We start from the raw sequence: 10,974 nt of genomic DNA on the forward strand, positions 1-10,974 counted from the left end.
TTGAAAACCAAACAAACACACACCCCAAAAACTTGAAAATATAAAAAAACACTTCCAACTCCACAAAAAAAGAAAGAAAAACACATCATTAATACTCAAAATTATTAGAAAGATTGAAAAAGAAATCTAAGAATAAGAAACTCTAAATTATTTAAAAAGGAAAAACAAAACATCCCCCAAAACTGAAAAAACTGTACATAAACAATAGAAAAAACCCCAAAAATAATTGAATGCAAATGAATAAATAAAATACAGCCCAAAATATTAAAAAAGGAAAAAGGCTGTGAATCAAAAAAAATGGCAATTAATTTTCTGTCAATCTACTGATAGATTAATTAACTATCATTGCAGCTGTACTTATACAAACAGTTAGGTAATTCAATGAAGGAAACATATTTTGTTGTTATTCTTAAAATCTTTTTGTGTTTTTTTTATACAAAAATCTTCATCTGTAAGGTAACTTAAGTGTTCAGGTCAATGTAGTGATGTAAAAAATTACAATATTTTTCTCTGTTGTGGAGTAAAAGTACAAAGTGACATGAAAAGAAAATACTCCAGCCAAATACGGTGCAGTACTTGAGTAAATGTACTTAGTTACATTGCAGAGAGATGTATGTAACGTATACACACATGTAAACACACTGCGGGACAGGAAGCAGACACACACACACAGAGATAAAACCCTCAGAGTCACGTAATAAACGTGAACATGCATGAACATGAACGTAAACACGCTCTGATGTTTTTGATGCGATCATCGTGAAGAGTTGAGTCCGTGTCTGCAGATCTGCTGCCAACAGGACGTTTGTAACAAGCCTGTAACGAGCAAAGATACCAGCAGGAAAGATTAATTACTCTAATAAGCGGAGCCTTTAATGTCGGGCTGATTCTGCACAGTCATGATTGATGAATGCTGAGTCAGCAGTTCCGATAAATGCTGTTAATGTGACTCGACTTTTGTTGGAGGGTCGTTTTCTCTGCACGCTGAAGTCAAATACTGAGACATTTAACATCCTGTTGGCATTCAGCAGCAGTGAGTTTGTGCCCGTGTGTTTCTGCTGAAGGAGATTAAAACATCAGATAGATATTTGGGGTTTTTTTGCTGAGGATGCAGAGAAGCAGGTCTGAACCTGCGATGAACACGAGTGATGTTTAAAGAGGCGGTTTGAAAAACACATTTTAAAAGATCCAAAAGAAGACAAAAAGTAAAAAAACAAAACAAAAAACAGGCTGTTCACTCAAAAATACCTCCGTCTGACAGTCTGAGGGGCCGTTTTCATCACAATAGGTTTCACATGAAAGGTTAAACTTAGTAACTGTTGTTTGTAATTGTAATGTAAGTGTATTTAGACAGGGGCAATGCACATAAAACATTAACTTTATATAAAAACTAAGAGAGATGATTTGTACCAGATTTTAGCAAAAAAAAAAAACATTTTCCACTGTTAGTCCCTGGGCAGGTAGGTGGAACAAATAAATAAATAACAGAATTTGATGTAAATAAACACAAAACAACAGGTCATACAACTGTACAAACCTTAATTCCCTTATCTCGCTCTAATATCACAAATCATCAATCACAAATTTGTGCAAAATTACAGCGATAATTGTCAGGGTACAGTCATTTCCACCGCGTAACCTTCTGCTCACACGACGACACGCGTTTTGGGGGCCTGAAAATGCATTTTTACAGCGTATTTTTTTGAAACGCCACCCCTTCTGTCGCCGTGAGAACGGCGACGTCACGGCCGCACAGTCACATGGTCTTCTTCTATGGTGTGTCATTACAAAGTTACACCGTCAGCTACTGGCCTGGCGTGCAAACTACAGTGTTTTTCGTTGTTTTTGCAGATCCGTGTTCACAAGGATCGTTTTCGATCGTAAGGATCGTAACGTTATCACGTAAATGTGATTTTTTTTAAAATGCAAAAGAAAGACTTTTTCGTTCTCGTCTTAACGTGTCTTAAATAACAATCCAAGCCTGTGAGTGTCAAAAACAAAGACTTTTAGTGGACGTACAGTCTGCTGTCAGCGTCTCTCAGTGGACAAACGTTGTTCTTGTCATGAGTCACTTAAACTTCAAACATGAGAACAATGACAACAATTTAAAAATGTTAAAGTCTGAACATTTCATTTCTTTAAAATTTCTTTTAATTGTGCAACAAATGCCATTTACCCTACCTATGCCTTAAATAAAGTTCTAATCTATGTTGTCAAAATATGATTTTATGTGACACTGAGAGACGTTTCCTATTTATTGTGCCGACACCTCCACTTCAAAGTACTTTGTGTTTGCAGGAAGTGAAGCGTCCCTCTGTCCGTCCAAACTGCAGCTCAAAAATCAGCTTCAGGTTTTTATGAGCAGAGAGCTGAAAGCACTTTTACTGCTCTGTCTGCAGACCCAGCCTGCTCTGTGTGTGTGTGTGTGTGTGTGTGTGTGGTACCATGATGAGAGCCAGATACAGTAAGAAAGAAAAAACACCCTGTTGTGTGTGTGTGTGTGTGTGTGTGTGTGAGTCTGATGTCAGTACACTGTGTCCGAGCTGCACTTTACACGTCACCAAACTGTGTGCAGCTGCTGACGTCTGCTGCTTCGCCTCCGTCCACAGTTTGATCCTCAGTTTCAACCCTGAAAACGTGTCTCTGTCCACAGCGTCTCACTGTATAATTTATATTTACATCAACCTCTTCACTGAACCTGTTTGGTGTTTATATTGAGAGAAATATTTCAACAAATATGTTTTTTTTGGCTGCATCTTAGTGCAAATAAAAAGACCAAAAACAACAAAAGCAAGCGATGTCAACTCAACATTTTCAGAGTTGAACCGACTTGAGGGGGTGTTCACGTGATTTTTTGGGTTACTTTGACACCACGTGAAAGCAGAATTAATAATGCTTATTAAGAATATTATTTTTGCACATTTATTGAAAGTCAGACATTACTCAGACTCAGCAGACAACATTCATAATTTCTCTAAAAAATAAAAAGGTTCTGAACAGCGAGCAGACAGAATAAAAGACAAAGTATGTGTAAATGTAAAGGACTGAGTACATATATGTGCATATAATCTGTATAGAAGTATCTGTTAAAGGAGTATTGAGGGTGTATTGTTTGGTTGAACTGAATCCAACTATAGTGTCACACACTTTGTTCTTGTTGGACGTCCGAGTGGCTGAAACGTGACAGAGCGAGCTGTTTGTGCGTTCGAGGGAACTCTGTGATTTAGTCGTTCCTCAGAAACAGTGTGGCCGCGCCGCCACACAGAGACCAAACCCTGATGGACGGTTACAGGCTGTAATTACACAGAGGACGAGCCCAGTTTGACCGCCGGGACTGCAGTCCAAAAGGTTTGTAGGGATTTGTAAAGGACGCGCTGACGCCCACTGAAGGTGTCCCAAATCAGACGCAACATAATGACCCGAATCTGTACAGGTGAAGGCAGAACGTGTTTACAGCTGCAGGTGGTTTGATGATTCAATGAAATGACAGAATATATGAGTCATTAGACAGAGAACAGACTGATGGTCATCAGTAAATCCTCTCCAAAATGGTTTTAACCCTTCGAAAACTTCTTCCAAAAGCACAGGAAGAAGGCACTGAGCAACAAATTTAGCAAGAAATTAGTAAAAAAGTACAAGAAAATTACCTGAAAATTAGCACTGAAAGTTTGAGTTAAAAGGAAAAGAAAATGACTTTAAAAAAAGGCTTTAAAATTTTTGTAACAAACTTTTTAATACTTAATTACAACAACTGTAACCACAGTTTTCTGAACATTTTCTCTTATTTTTTTTTTAAAAAACAAATCTCTAAATATAATAATTTTTTGAAATTTGGAGACAGTACTTGATTGCCTTATCCCCATGATTTCAAAAGAAATCAAACCAATGTGCTCCGGGTTAAAAGGTCTAAATACTTGTAAAAGGCGTCTGAAAGCAGCACAAGAAAAGCGACAACTACGTAGGTTTCAAAGGGTTAAACCACATAAAACTATAATGGCAAAACCTCTGAGTGTTTTATATTAAAGAAAGGTGTTTAACTGATTATGAATTGAGCTTTTAATTCATAAAAGGGAGTTTGCTTTATTTTTCTGATATTTCATAATCTCATTGTAAGGCCTTTAAAAAATAAATAACATCTGCCGATATTTTGCATTCATGTCTGCAGTGATGCAAATCCTGTTCAATAAAAAGTTCAAACAGATTAGCACCATCTGATGACGACCAGAGCGGTGTCCGGTCAGTCTGTGTGGCGTCAGCTGTTGTCTTTGTCGACATTAACGCAATCTAATCGGTTAATGTCTTCATTCACGGGCTGAAAAATCAGAAAAATTGTCTTTATTCTGACACTTTTGTGTTTTATGTGAAAAATGTGCAAATATGTGATCAGAAAGCTCACAAATGACGTGCGAGTTCAACTATCTGACCGTTGACTTGTGAGTCACAGCGCTTCGAGACAGCAGGCATTTTAAAAAAAAGCAATTAACTTCTGTTTCAAAGGAAAGCTTATTTGGTTTTATTCTTTAGGGCCCTATAAAGTTTTCTATTTCTAATTTAATTTCTGTTTTGTCTGGTTGACCAATGAGAAGAGCTGCATCACAAACATGTCATTTACACCTTAGAGTAAGTTCATATGAGCTTAAAATACCCTTTAAAAAAGACCCGTAATTTATTTTGGGTGTTTACACTTTGTGTGTGTCACAGCAGCAGCAGCAGCAGGAGGAGGAGGAGGAGGAGGAGGAGGAGGAGGAGGAGGAGGAGGAGGAGGAAGAGGCTAAGTTTGACTGAAGGCAAAACATGCATCAAAGTGAAAAGGCCCCCTGTCCCTCTGCGTACAGTAGTAATCATTTTAATAGCCGGTGGGATTTTATAGAGGAAGCAGCGGTTGAAAAAAAAAGCAGCTTTGATGTTTGTTATTGGTTTAAATAATCTGAGTGGTCTGCTGCCTGAGCCCCCCCCCCAGGTGAGCCTGCAGAGCGACTGAGACGAAAAACTCTTAAAACTCAAATATGACTGAATGAATATAAATGTCATGGAAGAAATATGCCAAATTCCACATTCAGACAGTAATTATGAGAAATATCTGGGGGACACATTCAGCCCAACATTCAAAAAATGCTCAAAATGTCTCTCTTGATGAGAAATATAAAGCAAAAGTTACTTTGCTAAAACAGGCACACACCACATTCGGAAATTATCATTTGCAAATGTAATCAGAACGATAAATAAACTTGCTATTTTTATTTTAGTATTATTTTGTACAGCAGTTAAGATAAGCTGTTTTTTCAATGTGGCTACCGAAATTCAACCAAATATCGATGTCTAACAACGCTGATGGCCAGCTGGGAAATGACACTCAGTCATCAAAACTTAGAAAATCCCTTATCTTAGATTTTTGTCTCAAAAGGCTCTAAAATGGTCAGTGCAGTAAAGTTTCTAAAAACTTCTATCAGACCCCCCTTGAGGGTTTGGGTCGCAGATGGTAGATGGTCTTCCAAATATTCAGCCTGTTTGTGAGGTTCAAGTGTATCACAAATCTCCACTGAATGTATCAAAGTGGGTCACAGAGTGTAGAGTCACCATGCAGTCGTAATCAGATGATATCAAATGATAAATTTCAAGCTAAATTAAAGCTGCAAGCAGCGATGAAGGGCCCTCACACCTCCGCGTATGTCAGGTGACGGATGGGACACCAACTCAAGTGGTCATTCATGACTGTGAAAGTCGGATAGTGCACGCAGAGAGGTCGGACCCTGGAGTGAGCTATTTCACATGGTGTAGTACTTCCAGCAGCAATTAGGTGGCAGCAGAGAGGACACAAATTCCATGTCCTCTTGGTGTACATAATTTGTTGACCAAACCATGTAAATATCATGTAAATCCAATGATAATTGTCCCTTAACCCTTACTTGCTCCTTCCAGTAGGTGGCGTATTTATGACTGATGAATATTGTCATTCAGACGTGTTGGAGCGGGTTTTTGCACATTTCCAAACTGGAGCAGACTCCTGGACATATCTGCACGTTGGAGCCAGCTCTCGGACATGTCCGCACTGGGGCGGACTGTCGGACATGTCCGCACACTGGGGCGGACTGTCGGACATGTAATGTCATAATGAAATTAAAGCTGCAAGCAGCGATGAAAGGGACCTCGCACCCCCAGATATGTCTGGTTCCTGCTCGGGCCCTAATTATAGCTCAGCAGTGGGTCGGGGTGGACAGTTTTAGCATCAAGCAGCAGACAAAGAGTCAAGACAGACAAGACAAAAGTCTGAGAATTTGCAGACTTTATCTAGACAGCAGAGAGATGTTAATCATTTGTTTTTACAAAGACTGAGTTTCTCCATGAGTGAAAAACTGACGTTAAATAATGTAATTTTCCCACAGACTGTAATAGTTTACATGAGGGCAGAATTCAAAATGCTGCCAAAAAGTCCATTTTTAAGATCAAATTCTGAAGTGTACTCTTTATCTACAATGAAAGAAACATTTTTTAATTTTTTCATGAACCTTGAAGATTTATTTCACGAGAGTTTGCAAGTACATGTTTACAGCCAAACATTTGGATGCATTGTAGGCTCAGTTTTTTGTTAAATTAAAAATCTGTGTAGATATATTGTGTAGGACAGTCTGAAGACGCACTGAAGCAATTTTGGTATCAACTGAGCAAAAAGTGTGGGAGGCAGCAGGTTTAAATAGTCTTACAGTTTTAGAATGATGGACTTCGTAATTTGCACCTCCGTGACAGACAAAACTTTCTTCACAGTTGGGCCTAAATTCTTGTGTAAGTTGCAAAGCTGTCGCACATAAGAACGATTTGTTATGAATTTTCAAACTTCTGAAATTTAGATGTCGCTGTAGCGCCACCATCAGGACTACTGGCTGGTGTTTGCAGCTGAGGAAGTTTGAGCGACTGGACTTATGTGCAAAATTTGATTAATTTGTATGCATGGGAAATTGGATTTCCTCTGGAGAATAATAATAACACTGAGGAAGTAGTTTAGCAGGTTTTCTCAAAAACTACAAAATTTAAATAAATTGAAGTAGAGATTTGACCAAAAAGTGATGACTTTGTGTTGGTGATCTCAAACAGCTCGTCTGTTTGTGATGCATGCCTGAACTGTGAGGAATATAAACTTTCTTTTTGCAGACTTTAACTTCTTCTCTGACAAATTTCACCCAGTCTTGAAAGTCTATGTTCAAATTTTGGGTGCCAAAGTGTTGCTGCATTTTCTTAAATCTTTTAACCTTTTCTTCAGTTGCTACAAAGCAGCATTGTGTCGTACAGCAGGACAAACAAAGAGCACATGCAGACCAAAACTGTTTCTGGATGGTGAGGCAAAGAGGCAAAGAGGTAAAGAGGTGTGGCACATGCAGATTGGTTTTTAAACCATGTGGCTGATTAGGGGGAACGAGGTGCAGCTGGTGTGTCTGATCAGGAGGAGCTGAATGATAATCAGTACTCTGGAGGATCAGCTTTTTGACCCACAGCAGGAAAAGTGGAGGCATAAATAAAAAAAACGACTGATGGATGAAATCCATTTGGCCGTTTCAGTTTATTTTACATTCCAATTATTGGATTTATTTCAGCGTCATTGTCCTCAGAGTAAACTTTGACTTGCAGCTGGATGAAACATAGACATGCTCAGTCTTAAACACAAAATGCACAAAACATTTTATGTGAATATGTAAAACTTATGATAAAACCTACCACAGCTCACATAAAATACCATGTACAAAGCAGCTTTGTAGCCACAGAATTAGGTGTTTTTTTAGAAACCAGTCACCGTGTTGCCCCCCGGGATCGTGCTATAAGAAGCACTTTGTTTTTACTGAGACATCGCTGTGTTTCCAGCGAGAATTGTGCCACCAAAAGTGTGTGTTTTGAGCTAAAACATGATCTTTTCCTAATCATAACCAAGTCATTTATGAGCCCCAAACTAAACCACAGCGTTGTACCAACATTTATTCTGGCAATTGAGTTCTGATTTATGGAAGTATGGCGCTTCTCTACTTTCTATTTTTATGTTTGTTGTCAGAGGCCAAACTCTAGTCGCTGTGATCATTATAACGGGAGCAAAAAGGGAGCTCAGGAAGTCAGGTGACGTAGTTTAAAGAACAACAAAATCCACATAGTATGGGAGTGGATGGACTGGTCAAACAAACACAGAACTTTCACCCAGTAGAACATTTAGTTATTTTTACTTATGTACACGAGTTAACTTATGGCGTTTTAGGTATCCTTCTGCGCCAGCTGTTTACGCTCCAGGATGCCGATGCGGTGATGTCAATAAACACACATTTTGATGACGCAGCATCTGGCGTTTAGTGCAGAAATCACGATGGTAAGATTTAGGCGAAAGGGGCACATGATAAGGTGTAGAATTAAAAAATAACCTCACATCCACACAGGAAGCAAACTCTGGACTCTCGCATGAAAGTCTGCCGGAAAAGTGCTGTCATGCTCCTTATATAACACTGTTACCAGCAGCGCTATTACCTGATGCTGTCCTTCAGTGTTTCATGAGCATGCGACCACTTCTGTCTGGCTGCGTTCTCAAGTGACGCCACCTGTTGCTTGTGGACGCGCCTGATGCCACCTGTGTATAATAACTACGCCACCGGTTTTGTTCAAGCACGTTATTATCTGACGCTGTCCAAACGCATTCTGGTTGGATTCGGAAGGCGGCTTTTGGCGTCATCCTCGGACACTGAAAGCAGTCAGAGTGGATGTGTTGGTTGAGTTCAGAGTGAGAAGGGGCTGGATTGGCCCTAATATTGAGTATGCTTGTTGTGGCTCTTTCAAAATAAAAGCCCTCTGACAATGTCTCTGTTCACAAAATCCTCCCAGTTGCTGATAGGGGGCATTTTATTTTGAAACATTTGCAGGTGCGTGTTGAGAGTTTGTATAACTTCATAAATGAGTGGAATTTGTGCTTACAAATGTGGAAATACAGAACTCGTAGCAGCAGGCAGCGACGTTGCAACAACGCTGTGTGTACACCACAAACACGCTGCCGCTCGGCGAGGCTGCCGCCACGCACTGCTGATGCGTGCTGTGTGAAACGGGCCCTACTGGTAGGTGCAGTCTGAAGCGAATAATGGCAGTGATAACAATGGATAATAGCCATCTTGTGGGCTAAAAACATTCCCACCAATAGTTATATAAAAAAATTAAATGGCGTAAGAGGAATTCCCCAAAGTCTGTTTTTCGAGGCCTGTCCAGCCTGAGATAAAAACTGGTTTCTTATCCGACAAGATGAAACAGATAAAGCTAGAAAACATTTACATTTTTCTTAATTTTTGTTTTCAACACCATCGTGAGATCAGTTTTTTATTTTCTTTCTTGTTTTGAGTGCACAATGTGGCACAGAGGAGTGTGTGGGCAACAGTTGTTCGGCAAGTGTTGCTCCTCAAAGTGTGTGTGTGAGGACGCAGATTACGTGACGATATTGCGGTCTCTCAGATCGGAGCATGATTAAACCTGCAGATGGATAATTCAGCAGCAATCGAGAAAACATAATTGCAGCCCGTCACCTCATCATCTTCTGAGAGACAAGTTCACTCAAATACTGAGACAGCTGCCACGTCTACAGAGGGAGGAGAGGAGGGGAGAGGAGGGGAGAGGAGGGGAGACAGAACAGGGTGTGAGAGGAGAGAGGGGGGGAGTAAAAGAAAGGAGACAGGACTGAGGGAAAAAGGGAGGAAGGGTGAAAGAGAGGATGAATGTGGGAGGAGGAAAGAGAGAGTCTCACGGTGTACTGACACCTCCTCCTCTCCTTCTCTCCTCCTCTCCTCCTCCTCCTCTCCATCATCGTCTGAACTGCTGGTTCCAGGCAGAATGGAAAACGCCACGTTGCATGGCAGCTTTTTTTTCCTCCTCCCTCCCTCCTCCCATCCAGCTGTTCCTCACATCAGCTCTGTGGGAACAGACAGGAGCAATCCTCCAAAAAAAAAAAATCACTGTCTGCATGAAAGGAGCGTGAGCAATGGTTTTGGAGCTCGATTGCTTCTGTCTGTGTGTCTGTCCGAGGACGGCAGGTGTTTGAAAGAGTGAATCACGGCTCCGTGCTGAGATGAGCTAAATGTTCCACAGACTGAACGTTTGCTGTGAAGTCTCCTGAGGACTCAGTGTTTTCACTGACTTACAGGAAAAAACTCAGGGTGTTTAACCCTTTGACACCTCAGCAAACTCGTTTAATTTATCCCAAAAACATGAGAGGGCAACGAGCAACTTAACATGACATGGCCCAAAAATTATATATATATATATATATATATATATATATATATATATACTGTATATATAATTTTTTATAATTTTCTTGTAATCTTTTACTAGTTTCTTGAAAATGTGGGACAAATAAAAGGAATCTGAAAATCTGAAAACAAGAAAATGTCCTAAATATATATATATATATATATATATATATATATATATATATATATATAGTTTATTTTATTATATTTTTCTCTGTAACATAAAATATAAAATAATTATAATAATAAATATATTGTTCTATGGATTTTTTTAAAATATCATTTTATAATAATCCCCCTCTTTTTTGAAATCTAATTTTTAGGTAATTTTCTTGTCATCTTTTACTAATTTCTTGAAATTTGTGGGACATTTCTCGCCAAACTGGTCACTGACTTTTTCTAGGTGTGTTTGACAGAAACGAAACCTGTTCAAGTTTCAGAAGGTTAAATAGCTTCTGAAACTTCGGCGTCTGAACACAACACAAGAAAACTTATGTTGATTCAGGTGTCAAAGGGTAAATATGTGAATGTGATATTAAAAAGATTGCAAGATTTGATTGATCCTGCCCAGAAAATGCACATATATGTGCGTTTATGAACCAATCAGATCTTCGTTTGTGTTCATGTGCCACTTAAATAAGATCCCAGATTATAAACATGCAGAGCAGGTCTCATGTAACGGTTTAATACATTAGTTTCTAAAAAAATTCAGAAGCTT

This window comes from Plectropomus leopardus, chromosome 8 (assembly GCF_026936395.1).
Source record: "Plectropomus leopardus strain MGB_pleo_1.0 chromosome 8, ASM2693639v1, whole genome shotgun sequence".
NCBI lineage: Eukaryota > Metazoa > Chordata > Actinopteri > Perciformes > Serranidae > Plectropomus > Plectropomus leopardus.